This window comes from Schistocerca piceifrons, chromosome 7 (assembly GCF_021461385.2).
Source record: "Schistocerca piceifrons isolate TAMUIC-IGC-003096 chromosome 7, iqSchPice1.1, whole genome shotgun sequence".
Lineage (NCBI taxonomy): Eukaryota > Metazoa > Arthropoda > Insecta > Orthoptera > Acrididae > Schistocerca > Schistocerca piceifrons.
Window position 1 is genome coordinate 401,989,600 of NC_060144.1, and position 23,030 is coordinate 402,012,629.

General features: G+C 41.8%; 1 protein-coding gene across 1 annotated transcript in view; it reads left to right on the forward strand.

The window, feature by feature from the left end:
- The first annotated feature begins 2,897 nt into the window (after nt 1-2,897).
- LOC124804617 (brain tumor protein) overlaps nt 2,898-23,030 on the forward strand; it is a 174,937-nt gene continuing 154,804 nt past the window's right edge. The window contains exon 1 of the mRNA XM_047264818.1: nt 2,898-3,069. The gene's annotated coding sequence lies outside the window, so the exon portion shown is untranslated. The remainder of the gene's footprint in view (nt 3,070-23,030) is intronic.

The window sequence follows — 23,030 nt, forward strand, 5'->3', positions numbered from 1 at the left end:
AGCCGCAAAGTTAACATTCATCGCATTAAAGATCTCTCCGAAACGCGTCTTTTCATATGATTTGCTGCAAAGTGTCAGAAAATGTAATGATGACGTATAAAAACACTAACCAAAGATTTTAACTCGAAGTTAGCCTCTAATGATATTTAATAAATACCTGATTATAGAAGACATAGTACGTAAAATTATGGGTAGAGAGTGATCTGCCCACCCCCCTCCGCCTGAATTCTTAGTTGTTTATGTCAGACTAATCTGTAACGTAACCAGAGGTCTATATTGGCTCCGATTGATAAATGCCGCAGCCTTCCCCAGTATAGAAACCACGAGCCGCGCCTGGATCTACCCATCTAATCTTCAGCATTCTTCTGTAGCACCACATTTCGAAAGCTTCTATTCTCTTCTTGTCCAAACTATTTATCGTCCATGTTTCACTTCCATACATGGCTACACCCCATACAAATACTTTCAGAAATGACTTCCTGACACTTAAATCTATACTCGATGTTAACAAATTTCTCTTCTTCAGAAAAGCTTTCCTTGCCATTGCCAGTCTACATTTTATATCCTCTCTACTTCGACCATCATCAGTTATTTTGCTCCCCAAATAGCAAAACTCCTTTACTACTTTAAGTGTCTCATTTCCTAATCTAATTCCCTCAGCATCATCCGACTTAATTCGACTACATTCCATTATCTTCGTTTTGCTTTTGTTGATGTTCATCTTATATCCTCCTTTCAAGACACTGTCCATTCCATTCAACTGCCCTTACAAGTCCTTTGCTGTCTCTGACAGAATTACAATGTCATCAGCGAACCTCAGAGTTTTTATTTCTTCTCCATGGATTTTAATACCTACTCCGAATTTTTCTTTTGTTTCCTTTACTGCTTGCTCAATATACAGATTGAACAACATCGGGGAGAGGCTACAACCCTGTCTTACTCTCTTCCCAACCACTGCTTCCCTTTCATGTCCCTCGACTCTTATAACTGCCATCTGGTTTCTGTACAAATTGTAAATAGCCTTTCGCTCCCTGTATTTTACCCCTGCCACCTTTAGAATTTGAAAGAGAGTATTCCAGTCAACACTGTCAAAAGCTTTCTCTAAGTCTACATATGCTAGAAACGTAGGTTTGCCTTTCCTTAATCTTTCTTCTAAGATAAGTCGTAAGGTCAGTATTGCCTCACGTGTTCCAGTGTTTCTACGGAATCCAAACATCTTCCCCGAGGTTGGCTTCTACTAGTTTTTCCATTCGTCTGTAAAGAATTCGTGTTAGTATTTTGCAGCTGTGACTTATTAAACTGACAGTTCGGTAATTTTCACATCTGTCAACACCTGCTTTCTTTGGGATTGGAATTATTATATTCTTTTTGAAGTCTGAGGGTATTTCGCCTGTTTCATACATCTTGCTCACCAGATGGTAGAGTTTTGTCAGGACTGGCTCTCCCACGGCCGTCAGTAGTTCCAATGGAATGTTGTCTATTCCGGGGGCCTTGTTTCGACTCAGGTCTTTCAGTGCTCTGTCAAACTCTTCACGCAGTATCATATCTCCCATTTCATCTTCATCTTCATCCTCTTCCATTTCCATAATATTGTCCTCAAGCACATCGCCCTTGTATAGACCCTCTATATACTCCTTCCACCTTTCTGCTTTCTCTTCTTTGCTTAGAACTGGGTTTCCATCTGAGCTCTTGATATTCATACAAGTCGTTCTCTTATCTCCAAAGGTCTCTTTAATTTTCCTGTAGGCAGTATCTATCTTACCCCTAGTGAGATAAGCCTCTACATCCTTACATTTGTCCTCTAGCCATCCCTGCTTAGCCATTTTGCACTTCCTGTCGATCTCATTTTTTAGACGTTTGAATTCCTTTTTGCCTGCTTCATTTACTGCATTTTTATATTTTCTCCTTTCATCAATTAAATTCAATATTTCTTCTGTTACCCAAGGATTTCTACTAGCCCTCGTCTTTTTACCTACTTGATCCTCTGCTGCCTTCACTACTTCACCCCTCAAAGCTACCCATTCTTCTTCTACTGTAATTCTTTCCCCCATTCCTGTCAATTGCTCCCTTATGCTCTCCCTGAAACTCTGTATATGGTTATATGGGTATGACGTCGAAATTAATGTTGCCCCAGCCACTGTATTCACCGGACATGGCCCCCTGCGACTTCTTTCTGTTCCCGAGGTTGAAGAGAACAGTGAGAGGACGTCGTTTTGCCACCATTTTTGAGAAGCACAGAATCACTCAATGAGCGAACACTGTAACGAGAACTGGATTCCAGAAATGCTTCCAGGATTGGAAAAAGCGCTGGCACAAATGTATTACATCTGAGGGGGATTACTTAAAAAGGACAAAGTTAATGTTGATGAATAAAGAAAGAGTCTTTAAGAAAAATAAAATTTCTCGTTACCTTTTGATCACAACTCGTATGTAGATGCTAGCTGGCGGGGAGAGAGCAATGAACCTTACAGCGTTCTGGGACGATGACCCAACCTCAACTCCACCTTGCTGAAATAACCTGTGGATTTCTGTGTAATTCCCGAGTGCACATTTAACGTTCAGATGGAGGCACGGTACAATGCCGGTTGAAACCCGGAGGCAGCGACCGTGCAGTAGTGGCGCGGTCCGCCGGTGGTTGGTGCGTGCCCTTCGGCGTGGGTGCCGTTTCCAGCGTTGCGCAGTCCCCGGCCGCCGGCTCCCCCTGTCTCACGGTCGCACCCTCCGCGTGTTCGCGGCCCGCGCCAGTCGATACAGCCGCCGTCGGCGTCCTCTGCGCAGCGGCACTGCGCAGCGCGGTCACGTGGCCTGCCCCCACCGCCTGCCGTCCGGGCTCTGCCCGGCTCCCGCCGAGGCGCGGCGTCTCCGTGCCCGCCAGTTATGTTCTGGCGTAGGGTCTGAGAGGTGGTGAGTGAATGTTGATGGGACTGGCTGGTGGGCCGGAGTATCCTTTGTGTTGAAGAGGGAGTGCACACTCGCTGGCGAGAGAACTGACACGGTTTCTGATCGGGCCACAAGTCTTACCAACAGCTGCTGTCTCACTCTCGGGATCTGTTGGATGGCGTCTTCGAGGTAAGTCCAACCGGTGTCGCTTCTGTCAGGTACCCTTCCAGTCTACAGAGGCGAGTTTGACGGTACGTTGCCGGCTCGCGGTGGAGCAGTTGGCCTTATGGCGGGACCGGCGAACAAAGGAGCCTGCCAGGATGTAGCAGTATATCTCGTTATCGAATCATCCTACCGGTACCTGTGAAGCCGGCAATTAGTGCGACCGGCGGTGAGCCTCGGGGGTGTTAAGCGCGTCCGCGGGAACCTTCTGGAGGCCCAGCTTCCTTTGTTCTGGCGGCGTGGCGGCGCGTCGGCAGACAAAGAACGCGTTGGGCCCGCCCAAAGCTGGCGGGCGGGAAAAGCGGCCAGCGGCAGTCCTGGACACCACCGGCGGGTCGGCCGGTCTGCCTGCCTTTGTTTACAGGTTGCTCTCTTTTTTCCTTCCCCGGTCTTGATAGATAAGTCGCCGCTAATCACACTGCGCGCGTCCCCCGATATTGTTGCGTAGTATCGATTATTTACTCCGCTCATTTAACATTTGCTCTGTCTATCTGCACACATCGAACGAGTGCTTTCGTAAAGAATAATATTGATGAACATCTCAAAATTAGAAGTGAAAGATTTTTCTCCTCTGCTGTATTGGACGTGTTAAATAATCACACAGGTTAATTTTGTGATGATATTTGACATTTGTATAAATCACGAGAGCCGCTTTTTGAAATCACACGTAGCTGTATAAACTCACATTTGCTTTGACTAAAAGCGAAATAATGTTTTTCGGGATAAAGTACATCTGCGTATCTGTTCGGATCCTGATTCACAGTACTTTTCGTGTGTCTACTTCAGGTAGCTACCCCGTCTATAACGGTATATAGTAAGTCTATTGAACATACTGTTTAGAGGCAAGGACGCATTAAAGGTCTATAAAAAGCGCGTAGTTCGTGGTACAGTCGGAATCGAGAAAAGTAAAAGTATTCCTCCACCTTAATTAGCGACGAAAGACTGACAGTTGATTTCTCTACACTGATTCATGCTGTGCCCTCATCGCGCATGCTTGCGTAATAACTTTCATCGTTGTGTATTTGCTGTTCAACACACTTGTCATATAGATGCTGTAGTGTTTAGTCATTAAGACTGCATTTGCTTCTGCTTCCATGTGTAGAATAGGAAATATGTGTCAATGTTTTGACCTTTTTACGTACGTAGTAAGGGTTGAACGAAGGACTTGTACAACAGGTGGCCTGCGAAAGCAGGCAGAGAACCCCCGTCTTCGGTTATTTTGAACAGCTCATAGTTATCAGAATGGTTTCACATTAATCTAGTGACGTAATTTTGACGCAAGAACAAAAATTCCCCTCAGATGTTCTTGATATTCCAGTACGTTTATATTTGAAAAAGCTGTTACCAAGCTCCCAGTAAATAAGTCACAAACACGCCTGGTAGAAAAACTGATCGTTCCTTCGTGAATAGCTGTTTAGCAGTTTATTCCCGACGGACTTAAGTGTTCTTTGACCGGACTTACATATGCCATTTTTTTTCGTTTGGTTGCTGAGTGGTGGCTGCCGTCATGTCTGCTCGGTTTTCTCTTTTCGTTTATTTAGCGGGTACGCAACGTCATGCTGCCCACAGTTGTCCGTGAATTTTTTCCAAACATCTGGCATAGCAGACCCGCTTGTTCGTGCGATCGAGCGTTTGTTTACTCGTGTGATGGTTGTTCCTCAAATGGCCAGTTCGCGAGGAGTATTTTAGTAATGGTAGGTGATGTTACAGCATCTTCAATGTTACTGAAGTGTGTTGTGGAACTGTCAACGTGACGAGAGGGGAGGAGGGGGTTTCTATAATAGTCACACTGGTCGGATAGTAGCCGGAGAGAGATTCAGCAGCTGATTTAGTTTTGTAAGTTATAAAATGCCCTGTACTAACTTTATTTTGTGAGCAAACTGAGGACGCAGCCATTTTCTTGATTCTGCTTAGGCACACCGGAGTAAAAAATAGAAAAGCACCAGTAATTTGTGTTAAAGTACAGGCACTCGTACCAGCGGTCTTAATTTTGCATGGCACAAGTGTAATGCATCAAATGGATGATGCCCAGGCCACATCGCACAGATTTAAGTGTTTACGTATAAGATCACTATGGGTGACCACTAGTGGCAGTCCCGGGAGCAATCATCTACAAAGAGCTGCGTAGTGGCAAACTTATGCCTACGTAGTTAATGTAAGATAGGTGTACATGACGTACAGCAAAGTATCGTCTCTCTCTCTCTGTGTGTGTGTGTGTGTGTGTGTGTGTGTGTGTGTGATTTTCTGGATCTACCATTCAGTAACGGGTAGTGCATTACGTATGGAGGCGGCCATAGAGCGGGCTACGCTGTAGATTTGTCATCACAGGTGTTTTATTTCGTGTTCACTCTTTGACTACAGTTGCGGTAATTCACAGGCAAATTAGTGCCTTATTACCTGATACAACCATCGGACTGCACCACATACATTGTACCGTAACCAATATTTCGAATGTGGTACTGTTATTCAAAGTCTGTTAGCCATCGAAACAAGATTTTCCTATTTTCTCTAAAATCATCCATGGTCTGAAAACTCTAGGCAGTTGCTGTATGCTCATTTCTGCTTCTACTTCTTTGTATTGTAAACAAAGGAAGTTAAGGGAAGTCCCAGGAGTAAACATAAACAGTGCAGCTAATGGGATGAAAGTTTGGAGTATGCAACCATGAGCCAACATTTTGTGTAATGTGTACTTGGTAATACAACAAATGCAAGATAGGCAAATTCAATGCAGGTGATTGCGAAATGCAGAAGACAGAAACGTCTTGATGTTGAGGGGATTAAAATTAGAGAATTAACCAAACAAAAGCTTTTCCTTTGATAAGAGTGACTAAATTACATGGCAGCTTTTGATGGTGTGGGTGCACAAATTTGATTGCATCTTCAGCCAAACTCTTGTTAAGTTCTTTAATCGTGAAAGCGTTCTGTGCAGCGTCTTCATATCACTCGAATGTGTATCGAGCCAAGGTTAACACACTTGAATGAGTATGGAAGATGCGATTCGGTTGAATGGAAAGACAATTGATGTAAGTAATTATTGGAACGTTAATAAAATTAGGGGGCAAGCCTTAGGTCGTCGTAGAACTCTTGCATTGTTAATCTGAACAAATTAGTGCGTTACCACTGTCTGCGCGTAAATTTCCGCCATGCAACCACAAAGGAACGCTGATTGTGAGTAGAATCCACAGATTGCGTTCTTACCCACTGGCGTTCTGCGGCGTAGTTTCACGCCTTCGTTTGTGACGTTTTCTCCTTCCTTCCGGTCGCATCGTGTTTCAGTATTGCGTAACAACTAACAAGGGCCTCTCAACGCGCCCTTAAACGGAGTCGCAAGTGCTGTTCGTAGCTGTCAGACTATTTTACTGTTTGTTGTTAAGTTTGCTCTGTGGAAAACACGCTAGGTAGTGTGACCTTCAGTTTGTTATAGAGTTGAGTGTTTTTATTTGTACCGATAGTCGCAGTTTCACCACCTGATTTTTGTGATCCTTCTAGCTTACAGTGAAAGTTCATTAATATTTTCTAAAAATTTGACGTACTTTGTTGCAGATAGTTCACGTATTTATGTGCGGTTTGGTATTTTCCAGAAAATAACATCCATTCCTCCTGTGAACATTGGCAGTGTGTCATGCTACTGGTAATTTGCTGCGATAAGGGTTGTCATCAAAGAATGTCACGGGAGGGTTCGCTAATGTTTTTGGTTAATTAAGATGTAAAATTTACGTCGCTGATACATACGATTTTGGAGTGCTTGTACTTCTAGGAACACAATGTTTATTAACTGGGTTCCAGAATGCATATTTTTAAACACATCATACTGAGTAAAGAGTAACAAAGAATTTAGAGATATCATTCGCCAGTCTTATTTTGTTGTTGCTAATAGTCATGGTTGTCGCCGGGAAGAGAAGCTTCAGTATCGTTGGCAGCCAGGATGCGGACAGCACTGCTTGTGATGTGTAACTTCCGTCGACGTTCTTTGGTTACATTGCTGCAGCAACTGTTAATTGTTGATACATGGTGACGCTACCAGTCAATTTGTTCGTTGGCATGTGATTCATATGAAGAGTTTGGTTAAATGTCTTTAGTTCATCTCGCAGTGAAACGCACAATTAACCTACGTACGTTTGATACTACCACTTTGGTAAGGATGTGTTGTAGGTGCAACGTAATCTTCTCGCCATATATCTAAAGGTATTAAATTACTCTACATTTACTTTCTAGCAAGTTATACTAAACATGTATCAGAAAAGTCAAAGGCCGTTGTAAAATTACTCTCCTTTGAAAGTCTCAGGTTTATTGACTGTTTAAACATGTCTGTCCTGGATATTTATTTAATGTCGTGAAGACTGTCGCACGTGGTGGTTGTAATGCTCGAAAACATTTTGTGGTAAGAGATTGGATAATAATTACTGATTAACCTGTATAGAGCATTCAAGAGCCTAATTTGGAATGTTTGGCACTGCGTTGTAGGCAATTCAGTATAAATTGTTTAAAGGTGCGGTGTAGAAAGTTTTTAATCATTAAAGTCGGTTTACAGGATATACTAGAAATGTTTATTCTGATACTGAACATTAATATTATCCACAGTTCAGTATTTTATTAACATCGATTTATTTCTGTGTAAAATTTCAAAATTTTGTTATGAGTTAACGTCTTCATTTTACAGAAGTTGGGTATTTTCTTCCAGAATAGTTGAAGATTGCTTTTATCAGATTTATTCCATAGTTTACATATACACCATGATTTAACAATATCGTTGTTGTGATTTTGTTGGGAGGCTCGCATCGTCATGGTAATTATGTAATGAAACATGTCCTATGAATTTTAAATCGAAAGTTTAATTTTGAAGAGCATATGTGAAATGATACGAACTGAGATGTGTCATCGCGAAGATGCATCTTGTTGCAACTGGGTAGCTTCTCTTCAGTAATATCAAGCGTCGCCGTTTTATGTGATAAAGCAATGTTTGTCTACTTTGAAAGTGAAGCGTGTGAAAGCAGTAATGCAAACCATCATCCGTATCACCATGTTGTAGAATGGTAATGTCTCACTTTTTGTGATTTAAATTTACGTATGTCCATACATTTAGTTGTCAAAGGTAAAGGAACCAATAACGCTATGAGAACAGTGGTATTTCTAATTAAATTGTTTTAATTTTTTCTGCTCGTAACTTAAAAAAAATAGCCACACAGCCGGCATAACGATAACACGAGCCGAGGTGGAGCTCCACAGTTTTCGTGATTGTGAAGCAAATACATAGATGGAAATTAGCTTCTGCCGAGGAACTCGTTACGTTTGTCAGCGATTGAACCCTAAAACTGACTTTGTTGGTAATGGAAATCACACCTGCAGTGAAGCGTTCGTATCTTTCGTTATTATTTTGTTTGTATTAAATCCGAATACTTTTCCAGCGGCGTTTGTATTAAATCCGAATACTTTTCCAGCGGCGTTGTCTTTATTTACATTGGCCTTAGATAGTGATGTGTGAATAGAGAATTGAAGCTACGTCAGGATTATATATAATTCTCGGACGAGGAGAATGCGTTTGTCTAGCGAGACAAAGGAAAAACGCTGGTTTGGGATCGTGTTGCATAATTTTTCGCTGGGTTTTCAATATCTATCTTCTCGTGTCATGTGTGCGCATATTTAAGCCAAATCGAATAGGCTAATGACAGTAGTTGTTTAGGGCCCAATGACTATAGCTGTTTACAGGGCAGTTCCCATAGCAACAGCCAATGTAAGAACGAATTTGGTCATACTGCCCTATACTGTTCATTATTGCCTATCTGTCTGCACTGCTTCTGGTAAAAGTCTGTTGCAGACGATGATAGCCAGTAACATCTGATTGTTGTGATTCGCTTTCGTTGTTTCTCTGTGCAGCATGTTTTGAGTGACAGAATATGTAAAAACTGTGTGCGATACCGCAGAGAAGGCTATTGTGAGCTTTCGAAGGGGATTCAGTAGTCTACGTTAATAGAGAATCATGTGAATGAATTTGGTGAGAAACCAATACAGCTGTAGCTATCTCAGCCATATTCCGCGCGCAAGTAATAGTGAACTGACATCACTTTTTTACTTATTCAACTGTACTCGGCCAGTCACTTTTTCAGTCGAGCTTGACTCCTGAATCCCTCGTACTTCTTCAGTTTACTGTTGTAAAAAAACATACCTGGGGTCAGTGGCCATTTCGTGACAGATGAAAAATGACACTGAGCTTGCGACAAGGCAGGAGTTAAACTTGCTTTGTGACAATGTTTCCTCGCTTTGTGACAATGTTTCCTCCTAAAATTTCCTACACTATATAGAAACAATGTTCTACCATGGGGTATGCGGGAATAGCATCGGATCTCGGTCTGGCGCGAATGTTTAAAGTTTCTGAACGGTTGTAGATTCGTTTCACATTGATACATTCATGTAGTATAAATTTAATTAAATTTCTCTCGAAGTTGATAGCTGCAGGGGTCTGTGCTTGTGGTCTAGTCATGAGGCATCCAAGATAGCAGTCCAAAGTTTGCTAGAGAAGTAGCTACTTTTATGTGAAAATATAGTTCATGGAGAGACTATCAACGAAATATAATCGTGGAAAAAGAATTAATCACTCTTAGCCAGGAGGGAGTTTACAAATAAGTAATAGGGTCATTGCTACGAAGAAATAACAGAACTTATTTGTGACATCACTCTAGGCCAAGGGTTTTCCACTAACAGAACACTTTAAGAATCCCTGTACTTTGCTAGAACACTGTTTGTTAAAGGTTAATATAGTTTTTAAAAAGTATGAGACATACCTTATTCAAGAATTACTTCAATTTTAAACCTTAACCAATAACACAGATATCAGAACAAATGTTTTAAAAAACATTGGGAAAAGCCATGTTGTTAATAGTTTTACTCGGAGCATGTAACCCCGTATTAGGCAAATGTCAAGGAAGGGGTTGCGGCAGGAAATGACTAAACCAAATATTGGAGATATTGTTGATATAGACCTAACTGTGCTGTGGTGTTAACAGTGGATCGCTGCAGCCACCGATAACGGGAATGATCTGACGTGACAGGCTGCTTCAACAAACCAAATAGACTTCCTCTGCAAGTCTTATTTCGCTGGCTGTATCTAGGTACCTGTTTTCTGTAATTTTTATCGCGAGACCCCTGACCGTGCAAGGAAAACTTTCTCCCGCTTTCGTGCTGTTTGTCATTATCTATAAAATGACATTTTCTGACAATGTCGTCCAGTAATAACCTCTTACTTTCATAGTTACTTTTTGTGGGGAGTTTACTCAAACAAACGTGGTAAATTCTCTGTATGTCCATCTTTCAGAGATGGTTGCGGGACTCGGCTGTTGGCTACAGATGTCAAATCAAACACATTACAGTCGTCTAATTTGCAAACTTATTTTATTTGGCTATCAGTTTCGACGGATTACTACGCCAGGGTCAGGGGCCTGAAGATGTAGTCAAACGCCGAAACTGGTAACCAAATAAAATAAGTTTGGAAATTAGACGGCTGAAAGGTGTTTCATTTGACATCCTGAAACGTGGCAGTCTGTCGTTTGGTCGATTTGGGGAAGGGACCAGACAGCGAGGTCATCGGTCCCATCGTATTAGGGAAGGATGGGGAAGGAAGTCGGCCGTGCCCTTTCAAAGGAACCATCCCGGCATTTGGCAGAAGCGATTTAGGGAAATCAGGGAAAACCCAAATCAGGATGGCTGGACGCGAATTTGAATCATCGTCCTCCCGAATGCTAGTCCAGTGTGAGCCACCTCGCTCTGTGGGAAGTCTGTGAACCCCTGTGGAATTGCGTAAGTTCGCTCTTAAGAGAAATGTTTTTTTTTCTTCCTTTGGCTAAAATACCTCATACAGCATATTAGGTTAATGTTCATATTATGCATCCAACCTCTGTAAATTACCTGTAAGTGAATTACATATATACAGCGGCGCAAGTGGCACAATAGTAGCGAAGTACGACCATCACACCTAGATTGTGAGATGAAATTTCAGGTAGTAATACGTAGTAAAAGGAAATGTTAGACGACACCCTTCTGTCAATATGTAACCACGATATAAAATGTCAGGAGTTAAATTTGAAGATAAACAAATTTTGCCCTTGAAACATTTCCTTTGTTAAAACAAATTTTGTCCTTGAAACATTTCCTTTGTTAAAACAAATTTTGTCCTTGAAACATTTCCTTTGTTATGTAAAATTTATCTTCATGGTGGTAGATAGGAATTGCAAAATTGTGCCAATAAAATAAAAATAAACTTGTAAATGGCCAACCTGTAGCCCTATTTACATATGAATGTAAGATGAGTCGTTCCATAGCATTAAGATTAATCATGGAAATGATATCTACATGAAACTAATCACAAGTTAATTCCCGAGTTACCTCTATGGAATATGCTTAAGTAATGATGGTTAGTGTGAATAAGGCAATACGAAATTGAGATAAGTAAACAAAATTTTCTTTCTTAGCTGTATAGAAACAAGTAATTTAGAGCTTGTAAGCAAAGCTAAATTCGTAGAACATAGTTACGAATGACTTCAGTTGGAACCATCACATAAATAATGCAGGGAAGATAACATTTCATTGACAGAAGTAGGTGCAAAAAATCGGGGTCGTTTTAAGACATCGTAAAAATTACAAAAAAAGGGCGGCTCCGTTTTTATCACGAAATAGTACGTATACGATTAGTGTTGGCAGAGCAGTAATCAAAATAATTTTTTATTGTGACAACATTTTCACGAAATTCAGTCTGCTTTCTTCTGTAAACGCCAAGGTATTTCGTTGCTTCCTAATTGCATAGAAACGACGACAGTGATTAATCACAAGTCGCCTGGAAAGATTTGTATATTAATTACTCCCACGTGCTATTAGTGGAGCGGTAGGGATAATTCGAAAAATGTGGTCTTGCACGCTCTGCCAAGTACAAAAGTGTCAAATGCGTAGTAATCATGAAAGTGTCGAATGCGTAGTAATCATGTGCCAGACGTAATTCTGAAGACAGAGGGTGATTAACCAGCTGGCTTTGTCTAACATGTTAATATGAAAAAATAGGTTGCTTAAAATATCTTGCCTCCTAATATACCCAGATGACTGTATGTTCAATAGGGAAACAAAATAAAACAATGAAATAGTGCCACTGACAGGATTATAATAACGGTGATGAATTGTTCCATAAATTGCGAGTAGAGCAATTTCATATTCAGCCATGAAAAGCAAACTATCTGCGTTCTGGTCCTCTAATATTAATTACAAGACTATTTTTATATCAGTGTAGGGTAATAACTGACCAGTGTCCAGAAGTCATTGAAGGAAGGAGACTGTACTTTGAGAACAGAAGATGTTAGCAGTGCACAGAATATGGTCATGACATTCGGCACAAAATATCAGTGCTCATCACGTCGGTCATAAGTATCAAACATTTTAAAATTGTAAATTAGGTACAGTACTTTTGGTTGGCCTACAGTTAACCCTTTGGTGGATTGGATTTACCTTTTCTCCCGGAACTGCTTCACTCTTTGCCTTCTCTTCAGCTCATTTGAAATAGTACCATCTTCTCGTGTATGCTCCACAAGTTACTGTCGTTATTTTCTATCCTGTCAGAATTCCTGGCTAATTGGTCGATGTGTACTTCTGTTTCCCATCCACTTAACTCCTTTCGATCTCTTCGAACCCATCTTCCACCTCTTTTAGGGCGCAGTATTTCTTTCTCCAGTTTGGAACCATGTGTGCATAGTGTTAGGTCTCAGTCGCATTTAGTTCGCATTGCTCACTGTAGCTATTTAGTATCCATAGGCTTTGCTTCTGTTGACTTATTTTTGTGATAACAAGGAAGACCAAACTTCATCTTCACCTTCTCTATTACCGACCCACTGCTTTCGTTTGTTCGAGTTATCTCGCGGGTATTTAAATTTGGCCACGTTTTGCACGTTGCTATCTTGTGTGTTCTAGTCCTCAGTGGTATTCAGTTTTTTGTATTGAAGGTGATCCTTAGTTTTACTGTTCTGGATATCTTACTCAAATATATTTCATAATTTAAACATATATTACATGTGTTTATACACATATTTTACCCCTATGTCGAGCGAATTTCACCCTGCAATTTTCCATGTTGCATCCTCTGAACTGAGGGTAGTGCGATGACATTTTACTGTTACATTTAGTGGCGCACGTAAATACTGTCCGAAACTAGTCGCGAGTGCAGTTACTAGTAAATAAGCATGAAAACGACGTGAAGCAACGCTAAAAAGTAGTAAGCGATAAACTTACTTTCATCATTTTATTGGGGGACTGTCCGCGAGAAACTTTCGTAGAGGTTTGGAGTTTAGTAAAGGTTTTGCCAGTCGCTAAGTGCTCATATTGCCCAATAGTGCAAGAATTTAAAGTACGGGTATGTGTGCATCCTGGGCTACTCTGCTTTTTCATCCTTAACTCAGATCTTTTCGTAAGTAAGTAGTTATCGTCACAACGAATCTTTTCAGTGGGCGAGTGATGTATGAAGTTGGATTGAAGTCGGTCCAGTGACTTAGGAGAAGATATGGGACTTACATGCATACTAGGTGTGAGAAAAGATAACGAATTTTTGTTTTTCTTAAACGATCTATCGTTATTGAACATCAGCTTTGCCCCTTTCACAGTAATCCCCCTCAGGTATACACTAGTCAGCGCTTTTTCCAATCGTGGAAGCATTTTTGGAACTCATTTTCCATTGTGGTGTTCGGCTCGTTCAGTGATTTTCTCAAAAATGTGGCAAAACGACGCCCTTTCATGGTCCTCTCCAGCCTCGGGAATAGAAAGTCACACGGCGAATATGGTGGCCGAGGCAACATAACGGTTTGATGTATTTTTTGCTTAAAAATCGCGAACAAGCATTGAGTGTAAGACCTTTATCGGGGTGCAATTTCCACGAGTCGTTTTTCCACAATCCTAATAGTGTTCGGACTGCTTCACGGAAACGGCACAAATCTTCCAGATAGTATTCCTTATTGACTCTACGACCATAAGGGAGGAACTCAAGATGCACTATCCCATTGTAATTTAAGGAAAGACTGAGAAGAACCTTCACATGTGATCGAATTTGCCTAGTTTTTCCGTTGTTGGCTCATCTGGTAGTTCACATTGGGACGATTGGGCCTTAGTTTAGACGTCATACCCGTACGACCATGTTCAGTCACGTGTTATAATCTTTAGAAGTTCTGAATCGTTGTCGACTTCATTCAGCAATTCGTAAGGTAAGTCTACGCGACGAAATCCAACAATTTCGGAACAAACCTTGCCGGTACACGTTTCATGCTCATAATATCTGAAAAAAATTGCTCGGCGTGAGCCAAAGGATATGCCGACATCATCGGCATCCTCTGATAGTGATTCGGCGATTTTCCATAGTCATTATCATCACTTCTTCCACAGTTGTCAGTAACTGATGTTCTATAATCCGTTCATCATAAGAATAAGCCTAATGTAAACACTGCACTACGTATTCTTCCGGGTTTGCTGGTACCTCATTGGATTTCTGTTTCGCGGGGGACTGCAGCCAGGCTGTCTAGAGTAGTGTCAAGTACGATAATAAGGGTGCGTTTTGAGCTGTGCGTTACGCGCACATCGACTTTGCGATAATACGGGACGCCTACACACGTAAGAAGACTATGGGAGGAGCAATACAGATTCGAAAGTCATTTAATTTTTAAGCAGAATGAAATAATACACTGCAAATCTGCCACAATACGCTCCTTAGACGAAAACCGCAACACGTCGTCGTTTTTAGCTAATATACCATTGTAATTGAAATTAAGAACGATGAAAATTCCTGACTCAAGCACAGGGTAATTTTCCTGCACGAGCTGTGTGTAACGTAAGAGTATTGAAGGATTTAAGCATATAGTTAAATATTGAAGCCAGTGAAGGTATTACTTAGTCAGTCGTCTGGTAATCGCTTAGCTGCTTCCTTTTCCGAATCCGAGAAATACATTTCAGTTCTGGAAGTGTTACCTGTCACGTAGATAACGAACCTTTCAACAACATAATCCACGAAGCTAACCAGGCGCAGCATTCTCTTTTATGACGAGCCATCCCGCCAGCGTTCTGCAGTGACGCGTGAAAAAGCTGCGTGCTTTGGTTCGAGTACGACTGGCAGCTTAACTTTAACCGTTTTGTTGCTACTCGGGCCAAATCCCGCAGCTTGGCTCCAGATGGAGGCGATTCTAGAAGTCGATCCGGGGGGGGGGGGGGGGGGGGGCGGAATATCTCGTAACAAAAAGGAAAGTAGGAGTCCTCCATCGACCGCGTTGCGTACAACTCGGGAAAACTTCGAAGCCCATTATCTCCATAAATTAATGAAAAACCTTAAGAACAGCCTATTTATCGGCACATTTTAACCATGTTCCACACGTGTGTTTGACTACAGAACAGAAAGCATCCTCAACCATTTTCATAATGCGCATTAACAGCGCGACAATCAAGAGCACAACGCTGCAGAGGCTGTGACTACACGATTTTTGAAATAAAAACTACATAGTTAAACGGTTTTTAAGAAAACCGTTGATGGCTGTTTATACATGTGAATATCTTAGTTTCATTTAACGTAACTTAATAATACGATATATGACAAGTCGGACCTACTTCCAGGAGCGTAAAAACACGTGTGTACTTGTGCTACGGCTTTTGTGACCAATCACGGCGTTTTGTTTGTTTACATTGGGTTTATTCGTATGATGAACGGATATAGGACATCGAGAACGGTGTTGTCAACGCCTTATTGACCCTCTCTGAAACGTACTTGTTGTTAACACTCGTAAACTCTTGTCTTACTCATAGTAGTTCCGTCAAAAGTCATAGTCAACATTACGAATGTGGTGCTGCTCCTTATTCCATTTTTCAGGCAAAATGTAATGAATGTTCTTGGCTACATCTTTTTCGGAAGTGAAAATTCACCGATCGCTGGAAAACACGTATAACGTTTTTGCCTATCAACAATAAATATTCAAAACAGCTGATAATGCAAACATACGTCAGGAACGTGTGTACAAAAAAGGTAAAAAAAATTGAAAATCGGCTGTATAAATTCCTGTTACTTTTTGATCACACGCCGTGTATGTACATATATGCATACATACATACATATACATACATACATTCATATTTTTACAGTCTACTTCTATATTCTGCAAACCGGCGCGAGGTGCAAGTCAGAGGTTACGTCCCATTGTACCTGTTATTAGGATTTCTTCCTGTTCCATTCGCTTATGGGGCGCGAGAAGAATGATTGTTTGACTACCTCTGTACGTGAAGTAATTAGTCTTATCCTCACGATCCCTAAGTGAGCGATACGTAAAGGGTTGTAATATATTCCTAAAGTAATCATTTAAAGCCCATCTTGAAATTTATTTAATGGTCTTTCTTGGGATAGTTTACCACGTCTTTCTTAGAGTCCCAGTTCAGTTCCTTCAGTATCTATGACACTGGCACGGATTGAACAAACCTGTGACCATTTGTGCTGCCCTTCTCTGTATACGTTAAATACCCCCGTTTGTCCTATCTGTACGGATGCCAAACAATATAACAGTATTCTAGGATCCCACGATGGATTTGTAAGCACTTGTTTTGTAAACTGATTGCACTTCCTCAGTATTCTACCAACAAACCTAAGTTTATCACCTGCTTTACCCACGACTGTGAGAGTTGGCAGATTCCAACAGTGACTCATTGAATTATAGTAATAGGATATTACGGTTTTTCGTTTTGTGAAGTTTAAAATGAAGTACCGATTTTTTATAGGCCACGCCCAAGGTAGGTGGTGAAAACACTGGCAATTAATATGGTACGGACAAGAATCCTTCATCGGCCAGCATAGCAACCAGCTTTTAAGCGGAAAAAAATGCTGCCCTGGTCGGGCGGGCGGAGAAACTAGACATGGCGTGGCGTGCGCTGCGGCGGTGTCGTGTGGAGGGGGCACGGCCCAGTTGCTGCAGAGGAGCCGTGGGCAGCCGCCGCCTGAAAGTGAAAGCGGCGGGACCGGTTTGGCGGGCAGGCCGCGCGAAAGGCCAGCCCGCATCCCACAGGCATCTGTGTGTCTGCTCCGCTCCACCCCGGCCTGCACGCGCGCAGACTCTCAGCTGTCTCTATGCAGCTGCTCGCTGCTCTGCAGACGCGCGGTCCGCCACCGAACCTTAGTTGTCCGTGGAGCGAATGAGAGCGAACACAAGAGGACGAGCACTCAGGTGACAGTTTGCTACGAGTTGCCCATACCTATGAACGAGCGTCCTCCCTAGACTGAACACAAGCGAGCTCAGGAATCGACGCATGCAAACATTAAGAACACCTCTGAACTAAATCTTCTGGTAATACCGATGTGACTACCATCTATGCTAGACTCAACGTGCAATAACCACTCAGGCGGCAGCACTAGCAGTGGAGGGCAAATGGAACGTGTGGGAGGGGAAGCTGCAGAAACATTTCAGGCTTTGTCGTAATGCAGAAAGTGATTTATCTGACATCCAGAACATCGTGATTACTGGCTTTCGAATAAAGAGTGGATGCATTTCCGAAAGTTGGTGAACTGTTAGTGTGCCGCCCTGGTTAAAGTACCGGTTGATTCAAAAAATATTATTTCAGTTGTTCATTACAAACTAAAAAAATAATTAAATTGCGCATCTCACTGGATGGAGGAAAGCTCAAAGGTTTGATATAACTTCGCTGTTTGTAACAAGCCGACTACAGGATAAGAAGAATCAAAATATTTGTTGGAATTTGCGCGAAGTCAGTTCGCTGTGAAAGTGCAACGTGCATCGCTCTGTCTACCCCGCATGAATCCGCCACTCTACAGGCAGAGCATATGACTGGTGTACACAATTTTTGGAAATGTGCAAAGGGAAGAGACTTGGACGGCCACGCACGTCTGATGATAATGTCGAGCGTTCAGAGAGGAGTCAACACGGAGCTCTCGGTAGCCCACAGGACGGGCTGGCCAGGAACTTAAACTTTCGAAACAGTGATGTTACGTATGTAAAGTTGGGATAAATTCAATATTTTTGAGACTCCCTTACACACAAAGGTATTCTCTCATTGGTCCATTCGTTTTTTCCCCACAGCGGCTATTCAGTGTATTATGTGTGGCCCAAAAATGCTATTTCTCCAAAGTGGCCCATGTAAGCTAAAAGGCTGTGGACCCATGATTAATCACATAAAGGAAATGCCTGAATGAATGTAAGATTTTGGGGGTCACAGAATCTTGGCGTCGTCGAACATGATTCACCGAAACTGTAAGTGTTCCGTAATGTTACTGTTTACAAAATTTGTAAACCTTTAGTTTTTATGGGAAAACGGACAGGAATGTCATTCATGGACAGGTCACAAACTTCGTTGTTTCCTCAACGAAGATTCCAGTGATTTCATATTTATCATGACTGTGCCCCGTCTTTCTCCTTGATGTGCGACGTTATCTTACCACCAACCATTCCACAACGTTTGATTGGAAGAGTTGGACAAGCTCTTGTGCATTGCTCTTGGCCTCAAAGGTCACCAGCCTTCATACCTTGATTTTTTTCTATGAGAGTACGTAAGACAGAACTTTGCCCTTCCTATGGCAGCTGCTCATAAAGAGCTGAGAAATCGAATAGTTGAAGCAATCTAGTTCATAAAAAGGGATCTGTTGATACGTGTGTGGAATAAAATGGATTAACGTTTCGATGTTTACCGAGCAACGTATGCTGCTCATTTTGAGTGCACTGTAAAAAAAGTGTCTATGCGAACGTAAAACTCCGAACCTTCTGCTATCTAGTTGCATGCCCAGTGTTTAAATTTTTCACAGCTTGTCTTTAATACACAACTGAAACGTTCCGTCTTTTTGAATCACCGTGTATACCACGCATGGCAAAATGGTGCTACCCATAACTGACGCAGAGGCATCTGTGGTGCACCACGGGCCATAGATGACTTGGGTAAACGACGGCTGTGGAAATGGGTATAAGCGAATAAAGTAAATCTGTTGAGCAGCCGACCGCTCAAATGAACCAAGGGGCTACCAACGCTGTGCTCCGTTCGACGAACGTTGCTGCGTATGAGCCCCCGCAACAGGCGCCCGGTTGTTGCATCCATGCTGACTCCAGTTCATCGGCAACTAAGGCTGCAATTTGCACCCCGGAACCACAACTGGAAGTTCACTGAGTGGCAATATAGGCGATACCGGATGAATCACGCTTTGATGTTCCGTCGTACGGATGACATAACCAGCAACAGTCGTCGAAAAGGTCAAAGCTGGGGAGGGAGCGTTATGGTCTGGATAATATTTTCGTGACACCCCCTGGGTGATACTGTCATTCTGGAAGCACAGTGGATTAACGTATGCATTTATCCTTAGGGTGGCCGTGTTTCATCCCTACTTGCAGATTGTTTTCCGCACGGTACCAGCAGGGCAGTGCAACGTGTCCCACAGCTCGCAGTATACGTGCGTAGTTTGAAGAGCAAGAGGATGACATTACCATACACTCCTGGCCACCAAACTCCCCGGATTCAAACCCAGTCGAGCATCTGTGGGACCACCCCCATTGGGCTGTTCGCACCATGACTCCACATATCGGTCTGTACCTCCCAGAACACACATTATCAGCATAATGATACCCAATCTGTGCTGAAAGAAACCATATTTAGAAACATCTTCCAGAGGTGTTACAACGCTGGTTGAGCCTGGGATGCACACCAAACGCTTTATTCTTTTTTCGAATGCTTCGTTGTGCACAATTCGTGTCTTGCTATTTTTATCTTTTAAGATATTAGTGTTTCAAAGAAAATGATTTCAGGTAGCAATATAATTACCGCAATTACGTTTTCAGTTATTTAAGCAAATGCCAGACAGCCGAGAAATATGTCGCTATGAATGTATGTGCGGCGCCTCATGTCTTCTACGGCGGTGGTTCCAGTGCGCACGAATGAACGCAAGCTACATAATATCAGAAACAAGAATAAAGCGTATGATTTAGAACGTTGTAGATACCGAATGGAAGCTAGTGTATAATGATCACTGAAACAGAATTGCACAGTAGAGACAGTGCTTGGTACTGAAGTGACAGCAATCCAAACAAGCTTAGTTCTCGCGACAATCGGCTATGCGGTATATTGAAATTTCGCGAAAGCAATACAATGCGATTGAAATGGCTCAATAATTCGCAGTGCACTGTGACAACATAAATACCAAATTCGGGGCAATTATTGCTTACAACACAACTTGGACGGTTTGACTTTCCACTGTAACAAATTTGTCAGCCAAATAACTAACACGAATAATTTTTCTTAATAAATAAATCAATTCTGTTTTAATTATTGTTTTCAACCGGCTACTTAAGACAATAATTAACTCCTTCCAATACTACTGACAATAACAAGCTAGACTAACGATGTATTGAGATTCTCAAAAAGTTACACTTTTTACTACCTCCAAACAATGTAACACCTCGAAGTAAGAGTGATTACTATTATGTCGGTTCAAAGGAGAACTATTTATTTCCATGTTATGTAGACAGTCGATAAAGATATTTTAGTTGGTGATTCACACTTAAAGTGCAAGTTACACAGAAATGCATGGAAAAGTATTCGTATTCGATAGTGAATATCCTACCGAATTAACTACTACTGAAAACATAATCCACGAATGTTTTAACACTGTTACCGGATTACTTCTTTGCCAGTTGAGGTTACCTGCAATGGCCAATGAATTATACTGACATTCCATGCGCTACGAAAAAGCTCAACGACCATTATTTTACAAACCAAGCACGAATACTCACAGCCGGACTTAACAGATTTTTCGGAGGCTTTTAACTCTATCCTGAATGATGTTCGCCTCGCAGGGGAAGGCTGCGTTCCGTTGCAGACAAATGCGCCAATTTCATTGCGGGGGGAGTATTTCAACACTCACCAATATCAGTTAACATCCATGCTTATGTGACTGAATTAAGTAGTTCCTTGGCGCAGCACTACACATTTCAGTCTGTGGGACAGACCAGGCCGTTAATCGCTGGCACCTAATACTTAGCTCCTACAGCGGCGCCTGCTATCGCCAACACCACGCGTCATTTCTCGCTGAAATGGACCGTAGCAGATTTTGTTAACTACTCAGCCCCGCGTCGAGAGAAACCCAGCCGCAAGAGGCAAAATTTAAACTATGAAGTCACGCTTTGTTCAATCAACCCCCCCCCCCCCCCCCCATCGACGAAGGAAACATGTAAGTAAATTCCATTAAAACAGTATTCAGTTATCTATTCCTTGTGGTAAAGCACTATGCAGCAAAAAATTATAAAAGCACGAATGGCAGAAACCAAAATGTTGACCTTGAGGTTAGTACACCATGCATTGATTCAGTATTAAGTTTGCTTATAACCTCCCCCTCACACACACACACACACACACACACACACACACACACACACACACATACACATACACATATCATAAAACTACGTGTCGTCCCCCCCTCCCCCGCTGCTACGACAATGTCTCGCTATCTTTTAGAATTTTTCTTGGTTCCACACGTGCATTATGCCGTAAGAACCAGTCGTGATGTTTGCAATAATATTCCCATATAATTAGAATAGACAGGTTCTAGTTATGCGAGGAATTGTGGCAGAATGAATGTTCCACAAGGAAGCATTTAGAGAGATTGAAAATCTGGGGTTTATCATTAATGTTTATTAATTTGCTGGAAATACAATGAATATCTAATTTTCAAAACAGTACACAAAAATTTATGTGCTAAGGCAAAGTTTTTTTTAAAGTATGAATAACTCCGCCTAGCGTCTTTTTCAATCCTATTAGGGAGTAACTAATAACCTCTAGGCCTTGTCACATAGATCGAATTAGCTTGTTACCGGCAGCTACCAGACACAATCACCACTGTTTAGTGTGTAGCAGAGCATAGGAACGAAGAAAAACGTGAAAGGCGTATAAATATCTGCTGAAATTTTAACACTTCCATAACTGAATCCATTTTCGCATATTACTTCCTTAATGACTAACAATTAGTCAAAACTTCTGTTTATATTCGGCAACCAAAAAAAAAAAATCAAGTAACTTCACTCAAATCAGCAATACATTTATCACCTCTAATCGTTTGTAAGTGTACATTAAACAGGTTTCAGTAACTACACTCCCATTACAATGAAATGAACACAATCATCTGTGCTTCACACAGCTAGAATTGCAGTTTAATCTGATCCAGTGCACAAAAGTTAGTACACGACAAACAATATCTAAGCTAGCCGAGGCAGAAACGACAAACGCACAAAACCACCTGTTGCATTTCATAACTCTACAAAGATACGAAATACTCCATTATAGCACCTGTAATATGAACAAGTGAAAACTTTATTACTGAATAGTGAATACGCAAGAGTCGCGCGTGTATGCGTTGGGTGGAGGAAGAGTGAGTGACAATGTGAGAAAACGAAAATATATACCGGCCTCATTAGAACTGTCACTCCCACGTAACGAAACAGACCAAGTGCGCCCGCTCGAAATCTATAGGAGATGGTAGAAGGGACGTTTTCAGTAATAGGGCGGCTGTGAACGCCAAGGTTAAAGCATTCCCGCGGGGGCTAACGGGACAGAGAAAAATTTGTGGCAAGCCATTGGGGGTCCTCAGCGGGGAGCGAGCCTTGTTGCCAGACTTGGTTCGTTGTTTGACTACACGACGATACCTAACGGTCACCACTGGTAAGTGACAAAACAGGCCTACAAAATGAATGATAACACGAACCACTAGTATGTGCATAGAGTTTTAAACTAAAAAAAATTAAAGCTGACTAGTAACTTGACAATTCAACAACTTTTTATATAGCTCCATACACAACACTAACATAAAATTCAATCGCTAGGAGTTATTAAAGAGTAAGGGGTGACACCCAAATGACGTTAAGGATTACGACGTATTTTTATCACCAGTGCGACGC